This window comes from Macaca mulatta, chromosome 5, assembly GCF_049350105.2.
Source record: "Macaca mulatta isolate MMU2019108-1 chromosome 5, T2T-MMU8v2.0, whole genome shotgun sequence".
NCBI lineage: Eukaryota > Metazoa > Chordata > Mammalia > Primates > Cercopithecidae > Macaca > Macaca mulatta.
This window is the reverse complement of record NC_133410.1, coordinates 117,728,407-117,735,975: the sequence shown is the minus strand read 5'-3', so window position 1 is coordinate 117,735,975 and position 7,569 is coordinate 117,728,407. Positions and strand designations below refer to the sequence as shown.

Here is a 7,569-nt window from a genome sequence, read left to right as displayed (position 1 = left end):
ATTAACCAATCCTCTCCTTCCTCTACCATTCCTGATCTCTAGTAACTGTTCTCTACTTCTACAAGATAATTTTGTTAGCTTCCACATATAAGTGAGAGTATACAATATATTATCTTTCTGTGTGTGGTGTATTTCACTTAATATAATGTCCTCCAAGCTCATCCATGTTGCCACAAATGACAGAACTTCGTTCTTTTTATGGCTAAATAGTATTCAATTGTCTACATGTACCACATTTTTTTATTCATTCATCTAATGATGGACACTTAGGTTGAGTCCATATCTTAGCTATTGTTAATAATGGGGCAGTAAACATGAAAAAGTAGACATCTCTTTAACATACTTCATATTTCTTTGGATATATACCCAGTGGTGGGATTGCTGGATCATATGTTAGCTCTACTTTTAGTTTTTTAAGGAACCTCCATACTGTTTTCCATAATGGTTGTACTAGTTTACATTCCCACCAATAGTGCATAAGAGTTACCTTTTCTCCACATCCACCCCAGCATTTGTTACTTTTTATCTTTTTAATAAAAGCCATTCTAACTGTGGTAAGAGAGTATCTCTTTATGGCTTTGATTTGCATTTCCCTGATGATTAATGATTTGAGCATTTTTAATGTACCTGTTGGCCATTTGTATCTCTTCTTACAAGAGATGTCTATTCAGCTCATTTGCCCATTTTTTAATGAATTATGATTATTATTTTGCTGTTGACTTTCTTGAGTTCCTTATATATTCTGTGTGTGGTGGATTTAATCCCTTGTCAGATGGATAGTTTGCAAATATCTTCTCCCATTCTGCAGGTTGTCTCATCACTCTGTCAACTGCTTTCTTTGCTGCATAGAAGCTTTTTAGTTTGAAATAATCCCACTTACCTATTTTTGCTTTTGTTCCATGTACTTTTAAGGTCTTTTCCATAAAGTCTTTGCGCAGACCAATGTCCTTAAGTGTTTACCCTATATTTTCTCCTACTAGTTTTATAGTTTTGAGTCTTATGTATAAATCTTTAATCCATTTTGAGTTGATGGTTTTATATGGTAAGAGATAGGGTTCTACTTTCATTTTTCTGCATATGGCTATCCAGTTTTCCCAGCACCATTTATCGAAGAAACTGTTCCTTCCACCAATGAATGCTCTTAGTGCCTTTATTTACAGTTAGTTGCAGGGTGGGGAGTGCTGAGGAAAGAAACTGGGAAGTGAGAGCCATAGAGTTTGCAGCTATGATCCTTCCACTGGAGACATTCACCTGACTGCTGAAGATTGAAGAGAAGCCGAAACAGGAGGAGGAGTTGCTGTACTATATTCAAGACAGCCTGGAGAAGAGTGACCAGCTCACCAAGAACATGATGTCTATCCTGTCATCATATGACAGTCACCATATAAAGCTGGAGAATTCCATCATTCCAGTGCACAAGCAGACAGATAATCTGCAGTGTCTGCAAGACAATTTCGAGAAGACGCTATCCATCCTGGACCACATCATCAGCTCCTACCATGTTACCAGTGATACTTAACAGATCTTCAGAGAGGGCCCCACAGGTAGGCCAGAAGAGTGTCTGGGAAGCATGGCTAAGATTCAGAAGGCTGTGGAGTATTTCTAGGACAATAGCCCAAACAGCCCAGAACTCAACAAAGTGAAGCTGCTGCTTGAGCAGGGGAAGGAGTCACTAGAGTCCGAGCTCTGCAGCCTGATGACCAGGCACAATAAGATTGTCTCCCCTGTGCTCATCCTGGATCTGATCAGTGGTGATGATGATTTGGAGGGACAGGAGGTTATGTCCCTGGAGCACCTGCCCAAGAGTATGCTCCAGGATGTAATCCACATCTCCTGCTGGCTGGTGGAAGACAGCTGCAACCAAGATTTTATGAATGTCTACTACTAAATTTGCTCCATCCAGCTGGATCACTTCATCAAGGCCTGGAGAAGTATTTCTGGAAGAAGAGTTCTTTTTCTGAAATTCCCTACTCTCCTTCTATCCCCAACAAGAGGAAAAACACACCCGCCAAAAAAGCCAGTCAAGTGGCCAGGGACAATTCATAAGGCTCAATACCTTCTGAAAACAGTATTCCCAGCATGGTCTAGTTGGGGAAAAGGGATGCCCCAACTTCCTTCCTTTGGAAGGTCACCAGCATAATTTCAAAGTTAAGTACCTGTCCAAGGCCTTGAATGACAAGCATAGGCTGCTGGTCAGGAAAGATGGTGGATATGGAGACTGATACCTACATCCACTGTGTCAGTACCTTTGTCGAGCTGGCCTAGAGTGAGTACCAGTTGCTGGCTGACATAATCACTGAGCACCATAGGAAGAAGACCTGTGACTCTGATACGGGATGTGCTGGATGGGCTGATACTTGAAGGGGAGAATGTTGTCTCCCCCTCGGAGACCATCATTCGACACGACTTCTCCATGGTGCTTACTGTCTCCTCCATCCCGCATCACCTAAGCACAGCAAACCTGAGTTTGACCAGGTGCTCTAGGGCATGGCCGCCATCAGCAAGAACAAATCACCTGGCCTCATCATCTCCCTAGAGGCTATTTGAGCCAAAGCACTGGAGGACTTTGTGGACAACATCAAAAATGACCTTGACAATGAATGCAACGTGCCCAAGGATGGCACCATGCTCACAAGCAACATCATCCTCTTCCTGCAGCAGCTTCTGGACTTCCAGGAGATGGTGGGTGATATGCTGGCTTCCCAAGAGGCCAGTTCTTCAGCCACAGCCATGGTTCAAAGTTCAGCAAGTGACTGCTAAGCATCTGTATCTGTGAAATTCTGGGCAGCCTGCAGTTGAACTTGCTGAGCAAGTCCAAGGTGTATGAGCACCCAGCTCTGAGCACCATCTTCCTGCATAACAACTACAACTACATCCTCAAGTCCCTGAAGTCTGAGCGATCCAGCTGGTGGCTGTGACTCAGAAGATTGCTGAGTACCCCCACTGGGAGCACATTGAGCAGTAGATCGACTTACCAGTGCAGTTGGCTAAAGGTGACTGAATATTTCACAGAGAACAATATACTTATGTTCCAACCAGGAGTCAAACTCTAGAATAAGGAGCAGCAGATGATCAAAGAGTGTTTCAAGGGCTTCAATGATGGCCTTGAAGAACTGTGCAAGATCCAAAAGGCCTGGGCTATTTCAAACACAGAGAAGGACAGGATTTGCTAAACCCCAAAAAACATTGTCAAGGAAACCTGTAGGGCCTCTCTGCACAAGTTCAGCAGCATGCCCTTCACCAAGAACCTGGAGAAGTACCTGTACGCATGGAGCAGATGGCTGACATGACCAATTGCCTTTTCGACACCTCTGCCTGAGTCTTCTGCTAGCCCTGCCTGGTTCTGCCAGACTAGCCAGGTCATTGGACAAATAAACCCGTGTTAACTTGCCTCTGGGCTGGGTGAGTTTGAAGTCCTTTGAGAGAGGCTTGTCTTCACTGCCCCATCCAGGAGCCTCCTCCCTGAGCCCTCTAGTCCTGGTTTCTGCTTTTTCCCTGTAGCCCACGTTTCCAACAAAACCAGCATTCTCCCAGAAAGCTGGATTCCTTCTCGTCTTGGGTTTTGTGATGCTGATAGCTTTCGAAATAGGAGAGGAGAGAAAGAAGACAGAGGCCTGTGCCCACAGCTGCCTCATATGTGCCAAAAGCAGGAGGGCAGAACAGCACTACCTCTGTCCTCAGTCAAAAGTGGGTACTAGAACTTCCTTTTCAGCCCAAAATGTGGGTAGGTCTCAGAGGAGTAGTCAGAAGACCTGGGGAAAAGCAATCAGGTTCTCCTGGATTTTGTGCAGAAAACACATTCCCCATTGCCCACAGACCTGAGATCTGGGGCTGCTCCATTTCCCAGGAGTCCCCTAGGTGACTGGGAGCAGGACTGCCTGCCTGCTCGCCATTCCCTCTGGGTTCCAGTACACTGCAGGAGGCATTCAGAAAAGGAGCCCTGACCCACCCTCTGTGGCCTGCTTCCCAGGCCTCAGTCTCCCACTTCCCAGCATTAGTGCCTCCTGGCCCAGGACCAAACAGCAGCGGTTGCAGAAGGCTGCATACCTACGGACTGGGAGACTGGTGGACAGTGGAGAGAAATTCAGGAGCAGAGTGGGGTGAAAAGCAAGGTCCCACCTACTTAAGATCAGAAAAAATAGCAGAGTTCAATGAAGACAGACCCTTGAGGTGTACTTGCACTTGGGAATGGGTTTATTTCAAGCTCTTTGCTTATATGCTAATGGAGGGAGAGCTTGGGGTGGTTCAGGGTCTTCCGGGGATCGAGAGAGATCTAACTTTCCTCCTCAGCTCTCCAGAGACCCTGTCTTGGCTCTACCTCCGGTCATGGGAAACCAAAACTGCATCCTAAAGTCTGCAGCCCAGGCCCAACGCTGTCATAGCCTGGGCTGCTTGCCATGGGGTGCAGCCTCTCTAGGATCTGAGTTGGACTTGCACGCTGTCCACATTCAGATTCCTGTGAAGTTGAATTGGCTGCACAGCACCCAGGCCACATACATGAGAAAGAAGTCACAGTCAACAGTCTCAGTCCAGCTTCTCTTTGACCCCTTTATTCTTCTGGGTGCTTCCATGAAGCAAAGATGCAGAGAAAGGAGTTGTTTTTCAGGCCCTCCCCCAAGCCAACCCAACATGAGCAGAAGGATGAAACCCAGGGGTCATCAGCCTGTATCTCTCCCTTCTGGAAAGTCTCAATTAATTAACATTTGGGTCTGGCCCATTGCGGGTCATCTTCAGTGGAAAAAACACCATCTTAGGGAGGCTCTGCAAGGCAATATGTTATCTTGGAGAGTTGAGGTCACCTGGGCCTTTAGGGAGGCCAATCTTGCTCCCTGATGCAGACCTGCCTCTAACAAGAAAGGATATGGTGGAGCCCAGGGACAGGACAGCCAGCAGGGTTGGTGCAAGGAGCCATGACCACCTAGCAATTCCTGCACCCTTACCCAGCCCTAGGCAGGCAACCTTCCAGTTCTTTTCTGTTTAGACCTGCACTTAGGCCTCATTCCTTACCCCTCACCCCCAGGAAGGTGCCTCAACCTTCACTCACTTTCAGGATTAGACCCTAGATTCTCATAATCTTGCTTTTCCTCTCTCAGGACTAGGCTGGGGTTGCTCGTAGCCCCAGAGTTGCCCCAGGCCAGCAGCCCAACCAGCAGCACAATCTCTGTGGCACTGAGGAAGAGCAGCAGCAGCAGGACACTGAAGTAGTAAACTGGAGGTGGGAGGGCAGGTGGGATGGTTAGGGGCCAGGTCCTGTGCCTCTGATGTCCTGGGAGTTGAGCAGAAACACCCTGGTGTGGATGACAGCAGGTGGGAGAAAACAGGCAGGCCAGGTAAGGAAGTAGAACTTACTGAGGAGCAGGTTGCAGGAGGAGCTGGGCAGGGCCTGCACCAGGGAGGAGTGTAAGAGAGGTAGCCCAGCAGCAGTGTCACCTTGGAAGCAATGCCCTTGATTGTCTGAAGGGGCAGCAGCCCCCTGCACGTGACAGCCAATATAAGTGCCCCTTAGGTGCCAATAGAGCTATGATGGACTTCAGTGCTGTGTTCTTCAGGCTCAACTGGAAGGGGAAAATTTAGGACTCTCCAGGGGGAGATGGGGAGTGGGCAGCAGGGGTATGGGTTCATGCCTCTGGCTCTGTATCCCTCACCTTCCTACCTCCATTAGCCCTCCTGTCAGCCTCTTCCTGACTTGACTCGCTGTCACCTGGAAGCAGGGCACCAGCTGCTAGGGTGGAAATCATGAACTACATACTCCCTCTTGACACTCACGGTCTCATTCACCACGTGGACCTGGAACTCCAGCTCCATCGCTGAGAAGGGTGGGAGTGAGAACAATGAATAGGAACAGGAGATCCCTGTCCCCAAATCTCCAGGGAGTGGGGCCAAAAGCAATCTGGAGCCCAGGGGTGATGGAGACTTCTGATGGCTTCTCGGGGACAGACTTGAGGACAAAACTGGTCTATAGGAGGGCTTCCCAAATCTTATTTTGCAAAATTTCTAATTGTCTGAAGGTCTTTATCAGATTCATAGATGAATTTTAATTGTAAAGAAATCAATGAACTTCCCACCAAAAAAGAAAAAGAACATCAGTTGGCTGAAGATAAGTGGACTTATTTCTGGGGTCTGTATTTTGTTCCATTGGCCTATGTGTCTGTTTTTATGCCAGTAACATATTGTTTTGGTTACTATAGCTTTGTAGTTTGATAGTGTGATTCCTTCAGCCTTATTTTTGTTTTTGTTATTGTTGTTTTTGCTCAAGATTGCTTTGGTTATTCAGGGTCTTTTCTGGTTCCATACGAATTTTAGGAATACTTTTTCTGTTTCTGTGAAAAATGTTATTGGTATTTTCATAGATGATTGCATTGAATTTGTAGATTGCTTTGGTGGTATGGTCATTTTCACAATATGAATTCTTCTGATCTATGAACATGGGATGGCTTTCTTTTTTTGTGTGTCTTCAACGTTTTTCAGCATTGTTTTATAGTTTTCTCTATAGAGATCTTTCACCTTTTTGGTTAAACATATTCCTAGGTATTTTATTTATTTATTTATTTTTATAGCTATTGTAAGTGAGGCTGTTGTCTTGTTTGTTTTTCAGATAGTTTATTGTTGGTGTATAGAAACTCTATTGATTTTTTTACTTGATTTTGTATCCTGCAACTTTGCTGAATTTGTTTATCGGTCCTAAGCGATTTTTTTTCGTGGAACTTAGGGTTTTCTATATATGAGATCATGTCATCTGTGAACAGGGATAATTTAACTTCTTTTTTTGTTTCCAATTTGGATACCTTTTGTTTCTTTCTTTGGCTTAATTGCTCTGGCTATGGCTTCCAGTACTCTGTTGAATACAAATGGTGAAAGTGGGCTTCCTTGTCTTGTTCAGGTCTCGGAGGAAAAGCTTTCAACTTTTCCCCCATTCAGTATGATGTTGACTATAAGTTTGTCATATATAGACTTTATTGCATTGAAATACATTCCTTCTGTACCTAACTTGTTGATAATTTTTATCATGAAAAATCATTGAATTTTATCAAATGTTTTTTCTGCATTTATTGAGACACATAGTTTTTGTTCTTCCTTCTGTTAATGTGATGTATCATGTTTATTGATTTGCATATGTTGAACCATTCTTGAATCTCTGGGATAAATACCACTTGATTATGGTGAATAATCTTTTTAATGTGCTGCTAGATTTGGTTTTCTTGGATTTTGTTGAGGATTTTTACATTTATGTTCAACAGGGATATTGGCCTGTAGTTTTTTGTTGTTATTTTGTTTTTGTCTGGTTTTGGTATCAGGGTAATGCTGGTCTTGTAGAATGAGTTTGGAAGAACTCCCTCCTCTTTAATTTTCTGGAATAGTTTTAGAAGAATTGCTATTATTTCTTCTTTAAAAGTTGGATAGGATTTCACAGTGAAGCCATCAGGTCCTGGGCTCTTCTTCGATGGGAGACTTTATTATAGATTCATCTTGTTGCTTATAATTTGTCTGCTCATGTTTTCTATTTCTTCTTGGTTCAATTTTTTCAGATAATATGTATAGAGAAATTTATCCATTTTATTCATTTCTGCT

At 44.4% G+C, this 7,569-nt stretch overlaps 1 pseudogene; it reads left to right on the top strand.

Moving 5' to 3' along the window:
• Positions 1-1,267: 1,267 nt before the first annotated feature.
• Positions 1,268-3,319, top strand: LOC100423143 (exocyst complex component 7-like; annotated as a pseudogene).
• The last annotated feature ends 4,250 nt before the right edge of the window (positions 3,320-7,569 follow it).